Source organism: Numida meleagris, chromosome 10 (assembly GCF_002078875.1).
Source record: "Numida meleagris isolate 19003 breed g44 Domestic line chromosome 10, NumMel1.0, whole genome shotgun sequence".
NCBI lineage: Eukaryota > Metazoa > Chordata > Aves > Galliformes > Numididae > Numida > Numida meleagris.
Genome location: NC_034418.1, coordinates 5,259,616 through 5,285,842, shown reverse-complemented (window position 1 = coordinate 5,285,842; position 26,227 = coordinate 5,259,616). Strand labels below are relative to the sequence as shown.

The following is a 26,227-nucleotide window of genomic DNA, read 5'->3' as shown; positions in this document are numbered from 1 at the left end:
AAAAAAAATGAAGAAGATAGCTACTAAAAACTAGTGTAACAGGCTTTATAGTATGTTTCAGCATGCCAAGTTTCACACAGATGGTTAAACTGCAGGGCTACATCCAGTACTCATAATGTCTTAATCACTAAGGTATCTCCTACATTCAAAAAGCCAGTTGTACTATTCAGTCTTGTAAGCTACAATGTATGCTTTGAGTAAATATCAATGCTAATCATACAGAAAACAGGACCACGGAAAATCCAAACCATGAAAGAGGTCCAGAGCCACAATATTTTGGTCCCAGATAAACACACAGCAGGTAGGACAACTACAGAAGAAACTTACTTTTCAACGGTCTTGAAGTATCCCTCTAAAGAAACACACGAATGAAAGAAACAAAAGCAAAAAGACCTGAAAAGACAATGTTGCTTTGTGTCATGAGATTCATGTTCATGTTTTCCACAGTTTATCTGAAGAACTGATGTAAGTCCTGGAGGGCTGCTATAGTATCTTTTCCCACATCTTATCCCCTGAACCTCCATCCGTTAATAATTAGCTACGTAATCCACATGTCATGTGATATAGTCATCAAAAAGTGATGTACCTGCACATAACACATACAAAACAATATGAGAAGATACTTTTAAAAAGAAGAGAGAACCTTAAACATTAATAAGTAGCAAATCTCTGAAATCAAAGCATTTTCCTCCTTTTTTTATAATAGCCTTTCATTCTTTTTATGATTTGTCTTTGAAAGCTCTTAAGCTCTTTCTGTGGATGACAGTTGATATTGTTCTTCCATCCTGCTGCAGACAGCATAAGGGAGGGAGGGAAAAAAAAACCCTATTGTACAGCTTTTCGTCTCTGAAACATGATTTTTATAATTAATATATACAACCGAGAAGAGAAAGGTACGTTATAATGAAGTGCAATTAAGAGGTGTTTGTTCCTGTCCCACACATAAGATGACTATAATTTCCTTGGCTGTTTAGAAGTCAACCATTATCATTACATTTCACACATCTTTTCTACTTTTTTTTTTTTTTGCACTACTGATTTTGTTTATTTTCAATTAAAACTCCAAATAAACATGCACACAGAAAATCTGATATTCAGGTAACATCATCTTTTAATTATACCATGCAATGATCATTAAACCTAGTGCTTATACAAACCTATTTAGATGTAATTTCATAGGCATGAATGAATCTGTCCATTTTTGCACTAGATTTAAATTCATGTAAAAGAGAACACAGTGTGCATTTACCTAGTCTATATTGCCTGTAACTACTTGTGTATTTCAGGAGTAATTTAAATACCTAATTTTGGAACTGCTGTTTCTTTTTAAATTACCTAAATTCATATTACAGGATAATTTTCTATTTTAAAATTTGCATTAATATTATTTGCTATATTATAGTGAAAATCACCTCTAATGTCATATTTGCCAAAGAAGTAATCCCTGCCTTTATAACATTACAAAGTGAAGATATGAAAGGGATGAACCGTGGAGAAGGAGACAGATTCTGACTGTGATACTGATGCTGTTGTTAGCTTTAAACTTATCTCCACTGCAATGGTTGCTTTACACAGATATTGAGGTTGCAGTTCGAACTAGGCTAGCTAATAATCCCTGTAGGTCAAATGTGGGTGCCCAAAGTCTCTGGATCCAGAAGACAAACCATTGATGAATGAGGAATTTCAGGATTAAATCTGAATCTGCGTTTTGAGCTGAATGGTCATTAGCACCATGTGGGATCTAACCAAATATTATTATTCTGGTTTAAATTTAGAAAACCTTCCTAAACTAAACCCACCAGATTCCACAAAGAACCAGTTGCTGGCGAAGAGATGCAGGCAAGCAAACTGAAAATTATGCCCTAATTAAAGCCCATTGACATGTATGGAAAGATTACCATTGAGCACAGCGTGCCTCTGCATGGAGGCAATTCAGCTCAGTAGGAAGTAGACGTTACCTTATGTCCAAATAAGAGGAACAGTTTCTTTTTCAGGTATTTCCGTTACTGAACTTACTACAAAACTACTTGATTTTTCATTTCTGCTCATTGTTATTATTTCTGAGAAAATTTTGATAGACGTAATTTTAATTCCCTATCTGCACTTGTGCCAATTAAGCTAAATAACTCAACCGTTCATTCAAAGAAAACTGAAGATTTTTAACAGGAGTAAATATTTTCTTCCTATTGTTTTTGAATGTTTTTCTTTCTGCAGAACACTTCCTGAGAAAAACAGTTCATTTTCAGTTGTAACTAATTCCAGTCTACTCAAAACATCATTGCAGCTGTAACTGCTGTTCCTGTTTTAAGAACTACATGGATGTAGTTGTAAAAAGATCTAAAGAGATAAGTTTAATTAAATTTTCCATCTAAGAAAAATACATATTGTCTTTTCACTCTTTTAAGGTTCCAACTTATCTTCCTGTTTGCACTCCCTCCCTCTCTTTATATACTGTTCCAACAAGTAATTTGCATTACTTGATTGAAAAGTTGATATAAATTATAAGATTAGCTTCTATACCTTAAAATCTTTAGAAAACGTTGTCCAGAAGATCATTCTTCTATTCTCTATATGAGGTGCTATGACTTCTATTTATTATTTTTCCTGACTTTTAATACTGCTTTGTTCAGCTATTAATTTAACTGGATGGAAAGGACTTCCTACTTGGCTGAAATATTCATGGAGACTGCGCAATAGAATCAAGTTAATGTTATCTGCTGTTGATATACTGTTATGCATTGTTTCACCTTTATCTTCTGTTTTACATTAGAATAAGTCATAAAAACTTGTATTGTAAAAAGCCAACAATTCAACCAGTTCTTTTCCAGCAGTTAAAAAATCTCCAATTCGCCAAAGCACGAATCTTATCCCAGCTGCTCTTTGGTAAGAGGTATTAGAGTGACTGTACGGATTTCTCACTTGTGTGATGAAAGACAGATTTGGTGGTATTTGTCCTTTATTCATTGATTAGAAGCAAAAAGCCAGTCAGAGCCACATCTCTCAACAGCTATAGAAGATTAAAATTTATAATTTAAATATGAGCACACAGCATCAGCTGAAAAAAAGTAAAATCTAGTCCTAGTGATTTTATTCTTTGAGCTGCACAAAAGTAGTAAAAATAAGAAAAAAACCTTTCCTATCTCAGTCTCTTTTCTAGACTTCCCAAAAGTCTTATTAACCCTTCCTTTCTTCATCTGTATTTTCCATTTTATTCTACTGTCTGTAAAGCATGCAGAAGTCATTGAAGGTTAAAAACTGAAACTGCATTGGATAAACAGCAGCTGCCTTGTGAAGCTTCATGCAATTGGTAAACAAAACTTCAATTACTAGCCTTACTGAGTTCAAAGGGATTATTTCTGTGAATAAATGTTCTAGCACTCTAGCGTGGACAGAACCCTAATCAACATGCAACAGTGAAAGGGACTTCGCTCCTTTGCCCGTTTTGGAAAACGTCTTTGAGCATTTATATGCTGGTTACTGGATTATTTTCCTATTTCTGACACAGTCAGAATTGACTTTTATACTAACACTGAGCAGACTTCTATCATGCTACTAATCAGTATTATAATGTCTAATCATTTCTCCTATAATGACAGAAATCACTCACTGAAAACACAGCGTTCCATAACTATAAGTAGTATAGATCATATACCGCTAACAAAATTCACAGCTTGAAGCATTCCACCATTATAGATCAGATTGTTCTGAACAAGAGATTTCACAACATATTTTCACTCCTCCTTCCAAAGTATTCTTTAAATTCAGGCACAGTACACAGTTCAAGTTGACTTTTGCTTAGAAAGGCTCTAAACACTCCCTGTAGCACAGCAGGAGGCTCCCTTCAAGCAGTTGAGATTGGTGGGTGGATTGAGAAGGCATGAGACCACAATTATACCCCGCTTCAATGACATGTCTGGAGCTGCAGTGACTCCAGACAAAGACGCTGAAGAGTATGGAAGCTGATATGTCTTCAAGACAGACCTAAAAATATCTGTTGGAGCTGCAGGTTTGAAACTATTACCAAGAGCTCCACAGTTTTCCTGCTGGGAGCCAAAGATGGCACTGACTCGTTTACAGCAGGCTGTCTGGTGTGCTGGTTGTCACAGAGAGCGAGGCAAAAAGCTTTGCCTCTCCACATAGCGTAAGCCTCCAGTCCTCTGTTTACACACTGGTAACTACAGAAGGGTTCCATCATTTAAATTTTGGTCAGACAGGGCTCCCTCATGCTCTGAGTGCTGTATTCTGCTCCCTCCATGTTCTGACAGTGTTTCCGAGGTGCAGAGAGGAAAATCTGTGAATACAGTGGAAGGTGTGGAAGCAGGCAGCACGTGTAGCAGGACCTGACCCATTCAGCACAGCCATCATGCACACCCTAAAGAGCTACATCAGCCATCTGGAAAGGGGAGAAGGTATTCACGTGCAGCTCACCATAGAAAGAATTTACGTGTACACCTTGAGAATCATTCACATTGAAATACTCTTCAGATCAGCTCTATAAATCAAGACAAATAGAAGCTTGTAACTTAAGTTCTAACTTAAGTATTTTTTACCATCTGATTATTTACACTGTAAGCATTAGCAGCGTATCACTCATCATTCATTCCCATTTGCCTGAAAATGAGGTATTTTTATTTTTGAAAGCTGAGATTCTTTTAATGTTTTCTCCCAAATTGTACACTAAAAATCCTGTTTGCAATATTTCACTTTTCTGTTCAGTGCTCTGTAAGCACACTAATCCCGCATCCACCCAAGCAAATGATAAAGTTTTCCATTTCAGTGGAAGAGTATCATTTGTATATATTTTGAGCAATAAAGTTCTCACAATAGAGTTTCAGCACTACACACTACTAAAACATTTCAGTAAATGCCTTTGTCTATAGTTATACTCTCCAATGTTACTTTTCAGGAGAAATACCACTTTTTCTTGCGTGTTAGCTGAGGTACTGGAAAGTTGGAAGTATGTGATAATTGGCCTTACTGAAAGATATTCTGATCAACCTCAGTGGGGCTAGTGTTTCTTGATGGCAAAGAAAACACTACTGAAAGTTTATAGCCCTCCAGAATTTGACCTTAAAGATGGGAGCAGAATAACTGCTGAAGCTGGATTTCCACCTTGAAATCCCATTTTCCAATGGCTCTTTAGGATGCAGATAGATGAAACTTAATTCTCTGCAAATCCTTTTATTAGCAGCAAGACAAACATTAAGAAATACTCGGAATAAGACAGATACAGACACCAGAAAAATACAACTATAGATGTTGATGTCAGCTTTGACAGCTACACTGCTGACTGGCATGTGCATGTTGACAGCTGAAGATGAGGGGCTAAAGTAGGAGGAGAAAAATATTCCAATTCAATTTAATTGATGCAAATGACTAAGACGTAAGTAAAGTATAACATGAGGTATGAAACAGGAACACCAGATGCATGCAAAATACTTTGTGAATTCTTATAATAAACATATACTAGTAAGTGATCAAAGTTACTCTCTACCTGGAAATGTTTTTTATTAAAAAAAAAAATTGTAGTGAAAAACATTGTATTTACAGTGACTGAAATGAAGGAAAGATGTGAAATTGGTAGAGATACTTCATTCAAACCTAACACGGTTCATGTATTGAAACAGAAATAGCCGATTACGCATTGCAGCAATCCATTTCCTCGATTTATCCCTCTGCTCCCATTATCCCTTATGTTTAAACAAATATCCTAACTCAGTGTTTTACAAACAGGAAAGCAAGAGAGAGATTCCTTTTTCCCCAGGGTAAATTAGTTTATTTTCTTTTGCCCTGTGCCGCCTGGTACACGGCTGGCTAAGACAAGTGCTTGGAGATCTTGCAGAACTTTGGAAGCACATGAGAGTTTCTGGAAGATTTTTCGGGGTAGTACTGCCAAACTTGTTCAGTACTTATCGCATTTGTGACAATAAATGAGTATATCATTTCAGAACGGAATTACAATACAGCCTATTCAAAACACACTGTTTATATAGAATAGTCACCAAAATAAATAAATATCAAACTTCCCAAAACATTAGTTTTTTTTCACCTTCCATTCAAGTTTCAATTTCAAACAAACAAATTTTGGATTCTTTTATCTGCAGATGTGTTTTAAAAAGAAAAAATAAAATTCAAGAAACATCAATTTTTTTTGGACAACCTAGGTTAAAAAAAGAGGCTTCTTCTAAAGAAAACCAAACAAAAGGAAACCTCACAACTTTCTTTGGCACAAATTTCAATGTTTTCTTTGGGGCATTTTAATTGTTTGTTAAAAATATGGGCTTCGGCAGCTTGTAAATGAAGGGAGGGAGGGGGCAAACTCACAAAGTCCAAGGACCCCTAGAGAATCTGCAGAGGTTGGAGATGAAAGCTCAAAGCCTGCATTTAGATGAGGCCAACGGGATGTCTAAAGCCACAGCGTCTCCTTGCCATTTCCTCCAGTTCCTGAGAAATCCTGCTCCTATCTGTATTGCAGCACTAGCTACTGACATCCCTATTGAACAAAAGGGCACAGTTACCTCTTGCTCTCCTGTATTACAGCACATCCAGGAATCTCATCACTTTTTTTTTTTGAATATACCAAAGGAATACACTCAGCATTTTTGTATTTCTTTATATTTTTTTCACTTGAATATGTTCATTTTGTATTTGCACGGAGAAAAGAAAAAAAACAACAAAGTCAACCAGATCTTCCATCGTATAGAGGATCCTGACTAAACTCCTCAAACTGTGTATTTTAAAGATCACAGAACCACAGAATTTTTTAGGGGCTGGAAGGGACCTCTAGAGGTCATCAAGTCCAACTCCCTTGCAAAGCAGGCTCCCTACAGCAGGCTGCACAGGTAGGGATCCAGGCAGGTCTTGAATATCTCCAGAGAAGGAGAATCCACAACCTTCCTGGGCAGCCTGTTCCAGTGCTCCATCACCCTCACTGTGAAGAAGTTCCTTTGCATATTGGTGCAGAACTTCCTATGCTCACGTTTATTGCTGTTTCCCCTTGTCCTGTCCCCACAGACCACTGAAAAGAGGTCGGCCATGTCCCTTTGACTCCCACACTTAAGCTATTTATAAACATTAATAAGATCACCCTTGAGTCTTCTTTTCTCATGGCTGAACAAATCCAGGTCGCTCAGCCTTTCCTCACAGGAGAGGTGCTGCAGGCCCATTATCATCTTTGCAGCCCTCCGCTGGACTCTCTCCAGGAGATCCCTCTTTTCTTGTACCAGGGAGCCCAGAACTGGATACAGTACTCCAGGTGAGGCCTGATCAAGGCAGAGCAGAGGGGGAGGATCACGTCCCTTGACCTGCTGGCCACGCTCCTTTTAATGCACCCCAGGATCCCACTGGTCTTCATCATAAAGGAACAAAAATAATATGTGAAATAAACTATAGGAATTTTCTGTCATTTACAGAATCACCTTCCAACATACTACTTGTAGAGGGATCTCAAAAGCTGCTGATCTATTACAGACCCTCAGGTGAGCCAACCACATGTGCAACCTTGGACAGAAAGCACCTGGGAATGGGTACTTTCCCTTATAGGACAGGCTTTGCCTCTGTCCTCTCTTCATGATCCTGAGCTGCCCCAATGGTGTGCACTCAGAAACACATGGATGGAAGCAGGGCTGCTGATGCCAACTGCTATTGGCTCCATCCTCCTTGGGACTCCACAGCAGGAGCTGGGAATAGGCTGGCTGTGTGCTCCCCAATGTTTCTTTTTCCACAGTGTCCTTCCATGACACACCCAGACAGGTACATACATACCATACAGGTAGGGGCAGGAGAGCTTAGTGGCTACGAGTGGGCTCTGACCTCTGTGATGTCTGGCCTAGACCATAGCCCACTCCTGAGAACTTCATTATAAACTGTCAGCCAGATTAATCAGTCCCTACTGAACAAGTGCTCCTATATATAAGTGGTTTAGATGATGCCTAAGCCTTACAAGACGCTGCTGCAATAATAGCAGTGCAGCATGCTCTGTACTTCATCGAGAGTCAGAGGACTTAGAGCTGAAAGCTGTTAATGTGATGACCTGGATCGCACTTAAGTATTAACCCTATCGCCCAAAGTTTGTGAATATGGAAAATAAGGTTTATTGTTATTTATTTTTTAAATACTGGACACACACACACACAAATAATTCAGGTAAACACATACTATCAGTCAGAGGGAAGCCTGTTTTGTGAGTGCTCCTATTCTGACGGTTCACTATTCACGAATGAAACGCTATTTTAGTTCTCAAATCTGTGCACAATTTACTATGAAATGTTGATTCATAATTCTTCTCAAGCTTTTAATGCAGGAATTATAAGTATATTTTAAGATCAAGATACAGGCCACTTCATAAACACTGTCTTTGATGCAAAAGATCAGACAATTCTTACTGGCTTTTATTAGTGGAGGAGGAAAGTGAGGCTTGGCGTCAGCAGACAAACTATTGTATGTAAAATATCTGTGACTTAAGTTTACTCTGACTTGGCTCCTTTTTAAATTCCCAAAGCTCTATGAAATCCAGTGTTGGGGCTGATAAAAACACTGAAAAATAAAAAGGCATCCAAAAAAGCATTTTATAAATGCAACATATTTTATAAAAAGCAATTTCAAATCTGCTCCAGGTAGACACATAAAATCTTATGAATAAGTTCAAAGCACGGTTAGAAAACTTTTATGCACTCCCTTAAAATAAAAAAGAATGCATATGCATGTTTTGGAGAATCTTTGATATAGGTATGTGTGTGCATACAACAGAGTTTGAATTAAATCGTTTCTTTTGTATGAATATGTAAACGTCAGTTTTTGCTAATAAATAACTTTTATTTTTTCTCTGACAAACAGATGCTCCAGCAGCAGCATACACATACTTATTAAGCACATTCTACTTGATTCACAGTACAGTTTGTTTTCTGGGGAGCTCCATGTGGACCCAAGCCAGCACAGAACACTGACCCAGTGGCAAACTTGGTGGAACAGCCCCTACAAACTGCTTGTGTGGGGTGGGAGCCACAGTGAGGCCTGATTCATTAGACCTCCCAGAAAGCAACTGTGTTGGAGACTTTCATATATGAAATGTAAAGGTGAGCCTTCGTAGTCAAATCTCAAAGAAGCAGCTGTGTAAATGTTGATGCATCTCTGTTCTCCTTAGTTCGACCTCACCAGTGAAAAATGTATACCTCTACGTGGTACATGAGGATAATCAAATTTCCAAGTGGCTGGTAACATCAAGGTGCTTTTTTTTTTTTTAACATCATTTATACTCTTTAAAATAGTGCTTATGACCTTCAAATAGGTTATTATTGATTTTAAAAATAAATCCTGCTCATTAGCTATCAAAAATGGACAAAAATGGATCATAAGCTGTTTAAATTCCTTCCTTAATGGGAACGGGGAGAGGGGGGCTGTTAGCATGCTAACTCACTCTTCCACTGAGAGGATCAGATTTGCGTATTCCTATTGATCCTTTTTTTTAAAAATCATGGTTATTGTAAATTCTTATATTATTGGCTTAACATTATTAGGTACAGAAGAGTATTTGCAGCATCCATTTAAGGTATGCTGCTAAAGCTTTCCAAGCTATATCATCTATTTACAAACTTGGAGTAATATTGGAATACCATGATTCAGCTATGGGGCAGAGGAAGTGCTATTCAAGGCAAGGACTCCTATCCTAACTAGGATCCCAAACATGAAGTCCACAAATTCCAACCATGCATGGCATACCTGTTAATAAGACAGCTACGCAAGTACACCTAAACAAGTACAATTCTCATAGCCACTACCTGCATTACTAGCTTTATCACTTTCCTACACAAAGCCTGAAACAGGTTGAAGAAACAAGAGTAGCACAAGATAGCCCCTCTAAAAAGAGCCAGCTATCCCATAAAACCACCCTACTGGAAAATGAAAATACTTTCCTAAAAAAAATGCATAATGTTAAGCCTGAGTTTATATATAATAATTTTTAAGGGAAAAAAAAAGAAAACACCCCAAATCAGCACAACAAAATGCTAAGAGGTTATACGAAAGAAAAAAGTGGTAACATTTTTGTTTGGGTTTGAAATGCTAACCTTTTGAAACTAGATTTCATTAGTCCAGAAAATGAAGCAAAAGTGGAGAATAATTCCCATTCTTCAACTACCTAATTTCTGTTACTGGCAACCACATACTACACTCAAAATATGCTTCTGAAATGCACAAAGAAATACTCTGAGTGAAATAATCCCTGACAGTAACATACAGAGCATTCAAAGAGATAGATGAGGAGATAAAGTGAGGTACAACAGCAAAATGTAATTTAATCAATCACAATTGCAACATGGCACCCTCTGAAACAACGCTGGTACATGGGAACCTCCCATAAACGAGGCAAACAGGAAGAAGGGGAATCATTCATCAGTGCTTCTGACCTCCAGAGAGAAGTAAAAATATCAGAGGCTGGGAAGTAGCTGTTTAACATCCCTTTATTTACCCACTTCATTTAGTAAATGTATTAAATTAAACTGCAGATGTTCTGCTGTCAGCACAGCAAGCTAGCTGCCATGTCCTAGTGGGCTGTTTCCTGATGGAAACATTTTATGTACTGTAAATAAACAAACACTATTTTGTTAATTAGTAAATGAATTATTTTTCAAAAATGCTCCATTAGGCTCTTTATAGCCAAGCTACTGTAGTTCCTATTTTTAATAGAGACCTCGCAATAACAGAGGGAAAATGTTCATGCTCTTTCAAATTGCAGCTCTTGAACGACTAATTATCACTATTGGAGCTGTGTTTTAAGTTATTATACATCTCCTGCAGTACTTCTGGAATCAAAATCACAGAAACTGTACTGAAAGGAAAACCAGACTGAAAGGAAAAAAATACCCATCCTTAAGAGGGATGCCAGAAACATCAAGTTTATATTTCATTAAAAAAAAAACTAACACCACCACAACAGCAACAAAAATCCCACCCTTTAATCATTAACAATGACAGAGATGTTCTGAATATCAAATGTGTATAATATATAGGAATAAAAATTAATACATAATAGAATTCAAGATGTAGATTCTCATCAACCATGGATTTATTCTCATAAAAAATGGCAGTGCAAGACTTGGGGAAAAAAATCCATTCATAATTGAAAGAAATTAAAACATGCAGAAAATCAAAATCCAAGTCCACCTCATACCTGACAGTTACATTTCGTTGCATTTTTGTGCTCGTTTGTTCCAACTTGGTAGTTCAGTTAAGTTTTAACAGACAGATGGCTAATTTTATAATTTCAACCCAATTTCTTACTGGACCAGCTCCAAGGATCCAGTGTTAGTGTAATGTCATGGATAAAGGTCAACGCAATAAGAGGAGAACATATGCTAATGTCAGCATTTCACATAGTCTTCTTTAACGGAATATACAGTGCTAAGCTGAGGGATTTGCACTGGCTCAACACTAACACCATATGGGTGGCCTGTTGAAAAGTAATGATGGCCTAAGCATAGAATCTTAATCAGGTACTGATGGCCAATGAATCAAATAGCACCACACAAGTAATCACTAGGTGATTAAAAAAATTACAGAAGATGTATTGCTGAAATTACTCTGCTAACTAGAGAAGTGATTTTATCTTAGCTAAAGCCTGCCACATCATAACCCCTTAATCTTAACCCCAATCTTTTTCTTCTCCTCACACAAATCTCTCTCTCTTTTTTTTTTTATTGTTATAAACATTCATGTGTGTAATGAAAACGTACTTGCAATTCAGTAACTCTCCATTATTTGTTATTAAGAATTTCTGGAAGGTGTACATGAAGGGTTTGATTGATAGCAAAAAATAGAAAAGCTCTTTGCAGATGTAATAAACAAATCTCACTTCAATTATTTGTTTAAATTCAAAGTATTATTTGGTTTTCTTAGGTGAGAAAGGCTTGGCTCTTTAGTATACGAATAATAACTGTATTAGACAGAATTACTGCTGTTCAGGTTAAAATTATCCCTGGTACACATGGCAGCCTCTACCACTTCACAGAGCTCTGCACTACATACAAGTAGTAGGAGTTCTATGTACTCTTTATTTCCTTTAGAAAGAGATTCATATCTCCTTGGGAGAGCCTTGAAAATGACTGGCCCTCGTCAGAGGCAAGGCCATAGGATGGATGGGGTTAAACACAGTCCATTTCCCTAAACAGAACAAAACAAAAACCCAAGCTATTAATCGCAGCCAGTTCCTCAACACAGAACGGAAGTACCCAAGGCGTTATACCATCCTAGCTGTAGTCCAGTGTCAAAAGCGAATTTTACAACCCATCTTCAGTTCCATGACATAGCTCAGCAGGAGCAGTGTCACTTCATAGCTAAAGCAAACTAAGTAAATCTAATCTCAGAAGTGGCAGTCTCTCCCTTTCCCATCTGGTTGGCTAGGTATTTACAGCATTTCCTTCTCAATTTGGTTCAACAGGAGAGATCTATTAGAATACTGATCATTTTCTACTGCAGATGGAGAAATACAGAATAGCTTTACATTGGATCGGCCAGAAGATGCATCCATCTCTAAACGAAATGGGGAGTACAAGGGAAGATGTATGAAGAACTGCCTCCTTCAATGGGGCCATGCTTGCAAACCAGCATACATGGTTCTGTGGTACAAGACACTGAAGCTGATCTCACTAAATCTGCTGAGATTACATGATTTCGTAGTTTAAAGCAAATAGATGTTTGGCATATTTACTACTGAATTATATGCATTTTTTGGGGAGGCATGGGGTGAGTGAGGGAAAAGAGAAGGAAAAGGCTGGGCAGGGAAGGGCTAGGCAAGGGAGAGAAGAGGGGAAGGAAAGAAAAAAAAAGGAAATAGGAAAACAAAAGAAAGAAAGAAAAAAGAAAAGATAAAAGAAAGAAAAAAAAAAAGGAAAAGAAAAAAGAACTGGAACCGGAATGCTTTATCTTCAAAGCCTGCACGTACACTTAAAACAAAATTTTCAAGTCACTGACCTTGATACTCTTAACTTTATGACCATGAACGCAATCCTTAATCATATGAATGCAAGATATTTTTTGTAAATTGAAGTTCTGCATTAAAATCGTAAATTTCTATTCATAGAAATAAGTTTACAGTAAGAAACGCTTAGCAATGCAGCCAGGTTACCCTTACAAAAGGAGGCAAGAGTTCAGAAGTGTTTCAAATCCTCTTTTAGGAAACCTTGATCAACTATAAACTGAAGCTGTCTCTGCGAAGAACTCTGCTCCCTAAATTTCACTTCCTGAAATGACTACCAGCCCTTTCAGGCATGCCCACAGGAATTTAGTCAAAATGAAATAAGTACATGGAACAAAGCCTAGGATTCCATTTATGGAAACCAGACTTCAATTATGCCAGGAAAATAACCTCAAAACTTAAACTTTGTAAATAAATGTTTGTATTGTACTACTCCGAAGAGCTCATTTAAATATACACAAAGCGTGGTATTTCATTTTTACCCAACAGGTAATGAAAACAGATTCTCTCACAAACAATATCTTTTTGATTTATATTTACTATTAATCCAGCAAAATGAGAGACTTCCATTCTCAAGAGTAAAACTTCTGCATAAAGCACAGAATCAACAAAAATAAAAACCCATTTGCAAGAGATAAAAGTGATTTACAACAGAAAAAATCTCAAGATAACTCAAAGATTATTCTAAAGTAGTCAAGGAATTAAATCTTTACAAGTATTTTAATATTCAAAACCAAATAGTTGGTAGTCTTTCTTTTTGCTGGTAATCTGAAATGTTCTCACTAAATTTAAATATTGTGAAAAAACATTCAGACTAAAAACAAAACACAGCTTAAAGAAACGTCAGACATGTACAAAATTACTGTGAAAGAGGAAAAAGAAGAAAGAAAACCCCCCAGAAATTAGGCCAGTTTTTAGGCTACAAGCCAACTGTTTGCTCTACTTTGCTTTATTTATTAGTTCTTAAGGTATTTAAAACTTGAGCATTAAAACTGGAGAATGATTTGCAAATGAATGCAGTTGCAGTTGTGAAAATATAACTCACAGCTGAATGTGGGTTATTCAGACAAATGGCTGCTTTGTTAGAGGAGGGGAAGTGAAGTTCTGTGTTAATTTATTACAAACTGCAGCATTTCAACCCTGATGTCCAGGCAACAATGTTTTTTATTTCGAGTAATTTATAAGTACTTCCCATAGCACTTAACAGTGATGTCTTTGGCTGTTTCACCATGGTACCAGAGTGTATATGTATTTACTGTGGGAATTTGTTTTTAATAAAACTGTTGTAAGGCATTTTTATTCCTCCTCTTTGTTACATTAAAAACATTCACTGCATAAGTAATGTATTTAATTCCTACTTGAAAGGCAGCAGATTATGGCCAGTGCTGTATTTAGTTGTGTAAAATAGTGACAGACTAAGTGATTCCTCAACCAAAGCAAGTTATTTCACTTGCCATAATAACTTTTTAAATTTTTTTTTTCTTTAAATGCTGGTGACAGCACATGGCTTCTGTACGGTCCCTGTGCTGGTGTAATCGCGTCAGTCCCCAGATTAGATCTGTTCGAAAGCATTAGGAGGAAAAGAAATGCAGTGTCTGAGAAATCAAAGGTAACTATGCTATCACCTTGCACGTGTTTTAATTGTAGGGATTCTGGGGGCAAGACATGCTTTTTTTTAATTTTATTAAATGCTTTCAAAGATTTAACACAGTCGTACAACTTTACGTGGGCTTGATTTGTTTTAAGACTGCCAGCTTGAAAAGCAGAACTCAAATGAAAAGCTAAAGGCAGCAAACAGGGAATGCTATGTAGATGACTGTGCGAATGTATGCAGACACACACCTATAACCCAGCACAATGCTTCCCCGTGCCAAGGATATCTAATCCTGTGATGCTGCTACTTTTGGAGACTTTTTCCTGCAAAAGGTGCATCAACTATAATAATAAAGTCATAAACAAACAATTACGATCATCTGCTCTGATGAAGTGATGGCAAGTCTGCCATGTAAATATCTAAATTTGCTTCAGCAGTTCATTTTGCTGATAAATAAATATATAATCCTGATCTAACTCCAACTGAGATGAAGATCCAACCAATATATCTTGTTATACTTTGGTAAGGTCTTCAAAAAAACCTAAGCATCAGAAATGTGTTCCTTCATGTAAGTTATATATCACTCATAACAGCTTTAGAGTATGTTTATTCTCACCCTTTCATACAATTTATTTCACAGGTTACATGAAATTGTTTCAGCTCCTACAACAGAAATAATACTCTCACTGTACTTCAGCTTTGAATGTTGTATTCTAAGACATTTGCAGAATTGCAAAAAATTACAGGCCAAATACACTCTTTGACACTGGGTAGTGTAAGTTCATTTGTACAATTTAATTTCTTCTAGTACTAGATTAAGTTGCTCTAGCAAGAAAAATATTTGTACGTAATATTGTAATAAGGATTTTGTAAGAATTGTTCTAAACTGATTAAAAGAGCTGACAGACATTGAAATACATTAAAGATGTTGCAGGCAACTCAGTAAGTTTGTTTTCTCAGTTGAAATTAAAGAAATCAACTTTCTATTTCTCTGCTCTAAAATAGAGACTAACAAACTCTGGGAGAGAGATACTTGTTCAAAATAAAAAGATCACTGAAGTGAAAGACTCAATACTTCTGTTAGCAGAGTCATGCCTGGAATTTTCTTGCCCAGATTCTAACATTCAGCCTTTTGTCAGCTACTTTATTTACTTCGTACCCATCTTAAGCCAGTTTGACATTATTTATGGGAAACATTCTTGGACACTTGCATAAGAATTGTGCAGAAAAGTTCTCATCTTCAGAAGAAAAAAAACCCAAACAACTGTTTAATCTGTTTGCTTCATCTATTTGCTTAAACTTCCTCAAAGCCAAGAGAGAAAAATCCAGAAAGTATTCCATAAAAATTGCTTTCAAGATATAAGTCAGAGAAATATAAAGCTTTTTCTCAGGTTCCAAGTGCACATTTTGCAGGTTTTTAGAGTCATTTTCATTATGCTATGTCATTATCTGGAAACTTTCACCACGGAAAACTCGAGCTTTTCTCCTTTAACTTAATCGCAGTGATTTTGAATAAAAAGTGATCAAGAGGTATAGTTTTTTTTTTTTTTTTGGTCTTAGTCAAGAATTCATTTTACCTTAAAATCCTCACACAAAGTGAAATACTATATTTCTCCTCCTATTTCTCAGTTTTTCTAACGTGTCATGAAGGACCAGGTCCACAAAAGTGGCAAGGCTGGCTCTCTTGTTCCCATTGCCTAGGCAAGCAGTGTGGGGAAGAACACTGGAGAGCTAGAACTATTTTCCAGTGATGCAACTGAGACATCACAAAGTGTGCACGGAGCTTCATAGGAGAAACACAAAATCCCTGGGAAAAAGTCCAAAGCATCGGGCAGCACATGCATATACCCACAGGGCTAGTTTCTGATGTAATGCCTCTTTCAAAAGGTGACCTAGCAAAACTGTCAGTTGTATACAGATAGAGTTTCTTCATATCGGCACACAGACAAAATCTTATGGGACAATCAGTGAAGAGAGATCCAATGCAGTGAAGAAAGTGACGAACAGACAAGTCTGCCCAGACTGAGAGGAAAAAAAGTATAAAGAAAATCACTTTGCAAAAAGAAAGAATCAAAAGCAAGAACTTTATCTCAATATAGAGACATACACTGTGGTTTCCTGCTTACGATTACTTTTTATCTTAAATACTTGTTCAAAATTAAGAAGTTACATCACTGACTCACCAATTTTTAATTTTTATATTTTTTTCTTCTCAAATTTACAAATGTCATCTCTCTTTTGCGACAGGATTTTCACACACTGCCATTCTGAGTATCACCTAATAGCAGAAAAAGGCAGTTTTATCTACTTACGATCAATAATTGTGCATGCTGGGCATTTTAACTTAGATGACCTAATTCAAATAAATGCCTGACAGACATAGCACCTGGCAAAAGATGTGGCCACCAGCATGTTCCCAAAGATGTTCCATTGTAAAATGGACCAGAAACCAGAGGGGCTGTGAAGCATGGTTTGTAGATAATTATGTTTTACTTAAAGAATAGGAGGAGAAAACAGCAAGTAAAACATCAGCTTGTGATTGATATTGTTTGTTCCAAACTCGCTAGATGAAACTAAAGAGAAGGGAGGTCCCTTACAACACAAGGTTTCCTGTGAAATTTTCTGAACATTAGAGTAGATCACAAAGGAAAAGCCCCAACAAAATATGCTAAAATCATATGATTTGCAGGAACACCTGAGTGTGTTCACAAATTCCATACAGATCCACTGGATTTCTTCAAAACAGAAAACCATGCTTGTGCAATATAGAAATTATTGGAAATCCAAGAAGAGGCATTTAGATGACAGCAGCAGAAGGACATCACCTTAACAGCAGACTTGGTAGAGAACAAGGTATCCATACCATGAATATTTAAAACCTTGAATTATGCTGCATTTTAATGAGAAACAAAACTAATATGTTCTTTCATTTATCATGAAAAAACTTGTCATAACGTATGACACATGGCCTAGTCAGCAGCTTGGTAGTCAGAAGTATTCATCCGAGTTTTAGCAACTTTGGAAACCCACACATCACAATGGTGTGCCCACCTACTCTGTTCAGCCTGTTTTTAAAATACATGGAGAACATTTTCAGAAGAACTTGAGCCATCTGAGATGATACAGGCCATGTATGTACCTCTTTAAAATACATGTCTCTCTTTTAAATAAACTTCTCTGCAAGTGAGAAATTCCTTATGGTGAATTCTTCCTGGCAGTGTCTAAGTAGTGAAATTCAATACGTATTTTAGTAGTACCAATACCGAGTAAGCTTAAAAGTCAGATGCCAGTGGGAATGAATGCTGTTTGAATAACTGTCTATCCACTGCCATTACAGCCTTCAGCCCCTTTGGGTTGAAGAACCACTTTGGGTGTCTCCGCAACCCCAAGGAAACAGTGGGGTACTATTTTCAACACATTCTCAGAGTTGGCACCTATAAAACTTGTGCATGCTTTGTAAAATTTTCAGGAGTGATTAAAGGAGATACATAAAACTAATAAAGAGAAAAAAAAATCCCATTTCAGGCTATGCTTTTAGCAGATAAACTCACATGAAGTTGCACATTATACTACTTTTATTATCTCCAGACAGTCTAGACATGCACACAAAAATTATCAAAAAAATTCTGAAGCATGCAAAGTCACAGAAAGTGAGGGTCATGCCAGCATTCAAGCTGTCTCTGCATACTTCAGATGTCTTGCTCACATGCTTGATTACACTACCAGCGTTTTTTTCCTTCTTGTTGCTCAATACAGTTTTTACTGCCACTAAAACATCATTGAGAATGACGTAGGAACTATGAAATAGGCTGTAACATCAAAAAATCTTAGTTTGCCTGTTGGGAACTTCACTGTTCAGGTATGTGATGTTCAGAGGATTTCCAGACTTTACTTTTTAGAATTAGACACTCAGTAAATTCTCTCTACAGAGTTCCAGAAGTGTGTGCCTTGAGAGCATCACGACTCAGTGCACTGCTCTTTGCAGAGCTGACATGGCTCCAAGATATTTTGTCATCCACTGCTGAGTGAAGAAGCAAATCTGTAAAGCTTCTTAGAAGGTCAGGTTGCCTGAAGTATTAATAGTATGTTTTACAGTCAGAAACTTGAGGCATTTTGTATGCAAGTACTGTATGAGGTACTGAGCAATTAACTGCTTCCACTATTACCCCTCTGATCTAAGCTGTTAATTCAGAATGCAGAAAAATGAGGTTTTACTTCCCAGAAAAGACAGACTGAAATGGAGTCACTCTGCTTTGGGATTACAGATAGTACCGGGATGTAAACTTGAATACTGCCAAGAACACATCCACTTTATCCACCTTCATCCTGCAACCTTTTCTAATACAAGAATCTTATGGGTACTATCAGGAACTGTTGTCCTGAGACAATTATATTAAAAAAAAAAAAAAAAGCAAAAAAACAAGAAAGATCTATTGATTTGTTAAAGATGAGAGAAATCACACAGCACCTAATGCTATCACTGCAGAAGCGCAGTCCTTCACTATCCCTGAGAAAAAAAAACATACTTGAAAGTGGAAATAATGCAGTCCATGAAACTGAGGCTTCAGAAAACTCAAATTTGCAAGGCAGTGCTTCTTATCCCTCCTACCTTTGCTAGCCACGCTAGAAGCTAAGAAGTTCAGGACTAGAATCATTAGAAGTCGGATTTGTAACTCTCCCCTCACAGAAACAGGATATTAGAAGTATGCCATTTTTAAGGAATTTAGATTTCTCCATTTTGAATGTGCATTTAAATCACTGAGATTAAAGGAGCCCCCTAAGAGACACTGTGAACAAAACTGCAGGAACCCTATTTGAAGACAAATAGATCTCATTCTTGTTCTAATAGGCATGCTCACAATAACAGGGCATAGCATTAAAATTGTTACAGATAAATGACACTGCACATACTTTGAATGAATCAGGGTGAAGAATGGAATTTCTAAATCCTGGGTTTTTAAGAACCAAAGGTCTAAACCCAGGCAAAAGCTGTTCAGGTGAGTATACGCCTACAGAGCCATGATGTTCTAGAAGCACGAGCATATATATATTTACTTTGGTTGATATTTGCTGTAAGGATGACAGTCCAATAGCACTAAAAATAGTGGGAAGAATGACAGGAGGAGATGCAAAGCCTCCTTTTTCAAACCATCCCTTGGCTTCTCCTTGATGTACAGGGTGATACTGTTTCAAATCTGGAAATACAAGAACTGAGAATTTTTAACAGTATCTCCAGGGCTGATTGTAAACTCTTCTTTCTTCTTTATATTACAGTCAGACTAAAATCCATTAAGCCCAAAGAATTATGTGCCCTCTGCATCCATACTCCTCACCCTGAGAGGGACTGACACTGACCTTTGGCTCTTTTTTCCCCATCTATGTTTCTGTACACTAATGCTGACTAAATATTGTTGGTTTCCACAATTCTTCCTACTTACTCTGAAAATACTGTATCAGTAGGTTGACACTTCAGAGCTTCAATAAACACAACCACACTGAGGAACTAAGGCAAACGACAAAAACAGAGCAACTCCTTGCCCCCCTTCCCATCAGCATTTGGCATTATCTCCAGCTCCATCCTCCAAGCAGCGTCTTGCAGGCCGGTGCACCCACCAGCTGGGTCAGCACCATGCTGAGCTGCTCTGCCCCATGCACTTCCACCTGTTGGGTGCCCAGACTGCGGTGCTTGTTCTCCTGAGAGCCCATTACGTGTGCTGGAAACTTTCTGCTCCGTTAAGTGTTGTACATCAGTTGCTTTAAAACCTTTTAAAAGCCAGCAAATGTACATACACAGATTTCTGTGGTCAGGACATCTGCACTTTCTCAACTGTTTCTAAGCAGAAAAAAAATGCCTATTAGTATAAAATTTGAAGAAAAATTGCCCACAGGAGGAATGGGCATTAGCCATGCTTCACTTCCCTCCTTTTTGTTGACATATGAAGCACTTTTTTTCTCTTCCTTTCTTTCCAATTCACAGTGGGTCTAAAGAGGTGAATCAGTGCACAGAGCAAAAGAGAGAAAGAGAGGGGAAAAAAGAAAAAAACCCACAACCCTCTTTTTCCAGGCTGGGTATGAAATATGAAGGCCCAACAATTGTCTGAGCTCAGTGCATTGGAATAACATTGGTTAAATTATGGATAGTTTTGAATAGTGTCACTTTTTTTTTTCTCTGCAGATGGTTGTTCACACAAGGAGTCTGGCCTGCATAATTGTATCACTAATAAGCAGTAAGGCAATTAGTTGTGTAAGTGTGCTATAATCATTCTAACAGAAGAGATGACGAAGAGACAAAAAAAGGAGGGGGGACAAAAAATGTCTTTTCTCAATTCATCAACTGACAGCCATAATTAGATATATATAATTGAAAATTCCACAGTAGGGGGGCCAGCTTATACAAATGAATTTTCTTTGCTTCTCTTATGCATTTTTTCCTTTTGCCTGAACATTCCCCCCAGAAAAAGGCAGAAAATTTGTCATTCCAGGGGAGCACATACTGTATGAACCACAGGCTGCTCATTCAGAGCAATGATGTCAGAATAACATCTTTTCCCCCCCACTAAGAAATAGACGGCTTTGAACCGAGCCTTTATTAGCTGTTTTCAGCCAGTAGCAAATTAAAAAAACAAGAAGCAAAAAACAACTAAAAAGCAGCACAATCTTGGATGATCTATATCAGTTTGCAGAACATGAAATGTAAAACTCTGAGACGAGAGGTCACCTTTTTTTTTTTTTCCCTTGACATGAAGACGGCTTGTTTTTGGTGCTGGGGGAAGAGTTCTGAGTTATAATAGAGCATTACATCATCAAGTATTATGGGAAGAAGGGGATTTCTTTTGTGCGAAGCCTGATTATCAAAGGCTATAATTAAATTTGGGCTAAAAATGCCCAAGTGCTTATGAGTTTGTGGAAACTATGCACAGAACAGCTTTCCACTGAATTAATCAGCTTGCAAGTTTTCATTATTCTGGAGCTTCTCTTTTTAAACTGTAAGCTCACAATCGCAGTCTTTTTTTTTTTTTTTTAAATCAACAAACTCTCCTAACATTTAATTGGACAAACCTTAACTGATTTTTTTTCCCCCTTAAAGAGAGAAAATGTTAAGGCTAGAGCTTGTTAATTAAGTTATTTAAATGCCCTCAGCTGTGCAATAAATTTTCAAAGCTACACAACTGCATATTTATTTATTTTAACATTTGTTGTTTCTCAGTTAAAAAAAAATTGGAAAAATCCCACAACAATAAGAGAAGATTTGAAAAGAAAATTCTTATACATGAGAATAATTCTGGCTGATAAAAATTGAAAGATGAGAAAACTGCAGCTGATTAGAATTTAACTGCATGTTACGGATTGTTTTCAAGGACTGCAATTACTTAGTTTATTCTAAAATATTTTATCATTTTTTTAAAAGCACTTTAAGAAGGCTCCGTGTCAGATTTGTAAAAGGTGAAATGTCCCATGTAGCTGTTCTGTAACAAAATCTTCCTGACATCATTGAAAAGTTTTTTTAAAATATTACACCAAAGTTTCCACAAATTCAATAAGCGTATGTTTGGTAGGTTAAGTCAACATGGTTCTATTATCTCAAAAAATATCAGAGGCCAGATTTCAAACCTGAAGGCCTCATAATAACAATACGAGGAAGACACGAAGAAATGCATATTAAGGTGTGGTCACCAATATATATTTTTTTCATAATTAATTAGCCATATTTGTCTCATTTTATTTGATGTAACATCAAATCCAAATCATCCTCTGTTTAAAAAGGAAAGCGATAAAAGGCAATGTTTCACTGGGAAAATTTATCACAGGTAACTGTTAAGACTGTTAGGATCAATATCAGTCACAAACTTTGGGAACTTCTAAACGGCCTGCCATGCAGATGGCCATGTTGTCTCTGAAGGAAAGAGCTGAACTGGAGAAGCTGGTATCTGAGCTGGTTGCAATGACAATGGCTAAGAGAAGTCATCATGGCAGCTGAGCACTCACTGGTTAGGGCTGCCTAAGTTCTTCCACACTCCAGTTTGTACTCATTTCACAGTCATTATACTTTCTCTAGACTCAGGTGTAACAATTAGCATCACCCCAATAAAGAAACTGGTGTGTAAACTGATGCATTTTATACACAGTCCCAGAAGATCTCGTGATCACAGCCCACACTCTGATTGAACACTTTTTCATTCACAGAAAGAGCAACATATTTTTGTTCTACACAAAAATCTGCCTCTGGCTATTTGCCTTGGGGAGCACACACAGGGGTGCGCTGATCTCATCACATGCCCTCCCAACATAAAGAGCTTGGTAGATCAAGACATACGGAGAGAGTTTTTGCCTTTCCCTCTCTAGTCGGTAGTCGCATCCAATCTAGACTTAAAAGATACTCAAGAATAAATGGCTTTTGCTCTGATATGCCACAAAGCAAAATTTCATACTACCACATAACACTAGGAATGAAACTGCCAATTTGATACCCCAATAAGTACTGATTAACACCAGGAACATTTTTGAATAATTTAAACTATTCCAAATGTTATGGCTGATCCCAATACACTCCCCTGGACCCCGTTGCCTGTGTGAATAGACCTGCCATTGTCAGGCTATGCATGTTTCTTCAGTCCCAGTATCAGTCACGTTCCAGAAGAGCACGTGAATCCTCAGTTCAGTTCTTATTTGTTCATTATTTTAAGCTGTTCCTTATAAGAAGATATCATTTTTCAGTAGCAACAATACCATCAGACACGCACAAAGGAATAAGATTTATTTTGGAAATGCCTTTTTGAAAAATGAAAAAAACTCCTGCATTTTTCCTTTTGTTGCAGCACTGTCTCAGGTGTTCTCTCTCTTGCACATAATATAACTGATCAGATATTCTGAAAATATATACTTAAGAAGTTAAATGAATAGGCATTCTACTGTATTATTTCTCTTAAAGAATTAAAGGTTTTATTTTATCTTAAAAGATTCTTGGCTGCATTTCCATGGTACACAATGACACATTTGGTTCTTTGTATTTCTAACTAAATAATGACATAGTTCCTCTAAACCATGAAAAATGTTGCATTTGACCAAACAAGAAAGGATGAACTTCTGGGAAATTCTATTCACTGGATCTTGAATTAGACCCAGAACACCGGGACGAGTCCTTTCTCTCCTGCAGCCTCCTGCCAAACCTGGCTATAACTGCAGTGCCACTGCATTGTTTCCTCCTTATTCATTGGGTACAGTGGTATCAACACAAACTGTACTCAACTGCTGAAAGCTTGATTCTCAAACATATGGATATGTTGAAAATTAAATTGCAGGGTTTATTTGAATTTATAGACAGCTCAGTGAATGTATTTTTGAGATACAGTCTCCGTCAAGGAGATAGATGTCACCTGCCATGAGGAACATGATTGTATAATGTTAAAATGCTACTTTCTCTTTGTAGGTAATTCTATTCAATCGCTTCTTGCAAAGATTTGGTTAATGAACACTTGAACATCTGTGGTTTTTGTTTCTTTTTTTTCTGTTTCTCATTTCTCAGAATCTTGCTTTGGATTTATATTTTGTTATTGAATATGAAACTGCCCAGATTCTTTTCCCAAGCTTTTTTGCATTATATTACTGGGCTGTTTCCACCCTGTTGTTAAGATTCCTACTCTTGTAAACAAAAAAAGTATTGCAGGACAGAGTAAAGAGGATCCATGCGAGATTATTGAGAAGTGTGAGACAATTTATTCTCTAGAGTCAGACAACACTGTGGGAACAGTCCAACAACCTTTCAGTAAAAGTGCTCCATTATCTTGTTTGTTTAGATTCAAAGATGTCTTTTTTTTCCCTCTTTTTAATCATCTGAACAGCAGTAATTGGTATCCCATTGTACAATTTATATCTAAATCATCTTCCTCAGATCTAACTTATTTTCTGAAAAACGCAGCTGGTCTTAAACAGTAGATTATATCATGAACAAATCCAAGTAAAACATTTCCACTAGTTTAGTGCAAGCAAACCTTCTCCTCCCTGGAAAATTTTCTGTTGCTTTTACTGTCTGACTATTTAATTTTTTAAAATATTGACAAAATTATTCCATTTGCACATAGTCTGTAATCTTCAACTAACTGTTATTTACTAGTTGGGATTTTATTTACTCCAATTAACAACTCACAGATGAAGGCTTGGCTAAGTTCTGCTAGTCTCTGCCACATATTAAGAATGCATGAAACTGGAAATACAACCAAGCAAACTCTCTCAGACAACAACCAAAAATTAATATACCAGAGAATAAGTTCAACCAAAAAAATACCAAGATATCAGATATCCCTCTCTTCTCTAGAAGGCTTTCTGGTTAGATTAGAAAATCTTGATCAAAGTAATTAAAAAGTATTTTCAAACTGGAATCTAAGATTACTTCAGTTGGTGTAGAGCTCAAAACAGAAAGAGGAGACGATTTGCAATGCATTCTCAGGAGAGAATTTTTCTTCAGGATTCTTTTATTTGTGGGAAGGTCTAAAAGGTCTAATAATAGAAGAAGCCAAGGTCTTCTGACAAGAACTTGAAGCAAGTCAGTAGATTTGAACCTTGCAATAACTGAGAGGAAGGAATGAAGGTGTAGATATATTTTTGAAATGCATAAAGAGAAATTTGTGCTTAAAAACTATGCAAAAACTCACTTTAGAAATGCCAAGTATTCAGTTTTGAATACTAAATAGTTCCACAATACCAAGCTGCCCTTGTAACCTTAATTTGACTCTCCTGTTATAAACACGAATTTCATGGGCACATACTGTTTTCCTCACAAGTGGTTAAATTGAAGTAGCACAGGTAAGAGTCACTGCTCTTGCCCGAGTTCCAAATGCCTGATTTGGCAATGTTATGTTCCTCCAACATGGGTGTTCATGTTGAAACTACTAAAAGTAAACAAAGTATTTCCCCTCTTCTCATAATTTACAGGCTCCGAAATTACTGTCAATCTCTAACAACCCCAGCTTTTGGATGCTGACAGAGCTGCAAACTAATGGCAAAATGCTGAAGTGATCAAGTCTCTTACAGAGTTGGTATAATAAATATGCAAATGAACCTCTTTCTTACTTCTGCCATCATCCCCCCATTCCTCAAACCTTATCCAGAAATGAACAAAACTCAAAACAGTGGCAGGAGAGTAGCCAACACTCAGTAGTGAAAATGGGACTCAAATGAAATACGAAGAACAAACATGCATAATAGACATTTTAAAACAGGAAATGCATAAAGAAAATCCTGACTGAAACACTTCATACACACAAACCTTTCCAAGATAATGGTAAGGTGGTTTTAACTCCAAAACAAAGCAGAATGATATCCCAAATGTAGCACATTTGGTACACTAACACGCTAGCGGTGAGAAGCTGCAGTGAAGCAGGACGTCAGGCAGTGCCATCTCAGAATGCCAAGAAATGGGCCAGGGAAATGTGATACAGGTCAGCTCATCAGGGAACCTTCCATCCCACTGGTTAATTTTTACTAGCAAACCTCCTGAAAAGCACTGTGCTGTATCAAAAGCCTTGATGTTTTTAGAACAAAGAATTTATGGGCACTACAAGTGTAACCTACCTTCCTTTGTTCACTGAAATACATCATCATTTTGTGCATTGTAGTAGCAAAAGTAATTTAGAGGATCCTGACAGAAATAATATATATATCATTAA

General features: G+C 37.0%; 1 long non-coding RNA gene across 1 annotated transcript in view; it reads right to left on the bottom strand.

Annotated features, from left to right (window-relative positions):
- LOC110404388 overlaps window positions 1–26,227 on the bottom strand; it is a 224,545-nt gene that overhangs the window by 57,895 nt on the left and 140,423 nt on the right. The gene's annotated exons all lie outside the window — the stretch shown is intronic.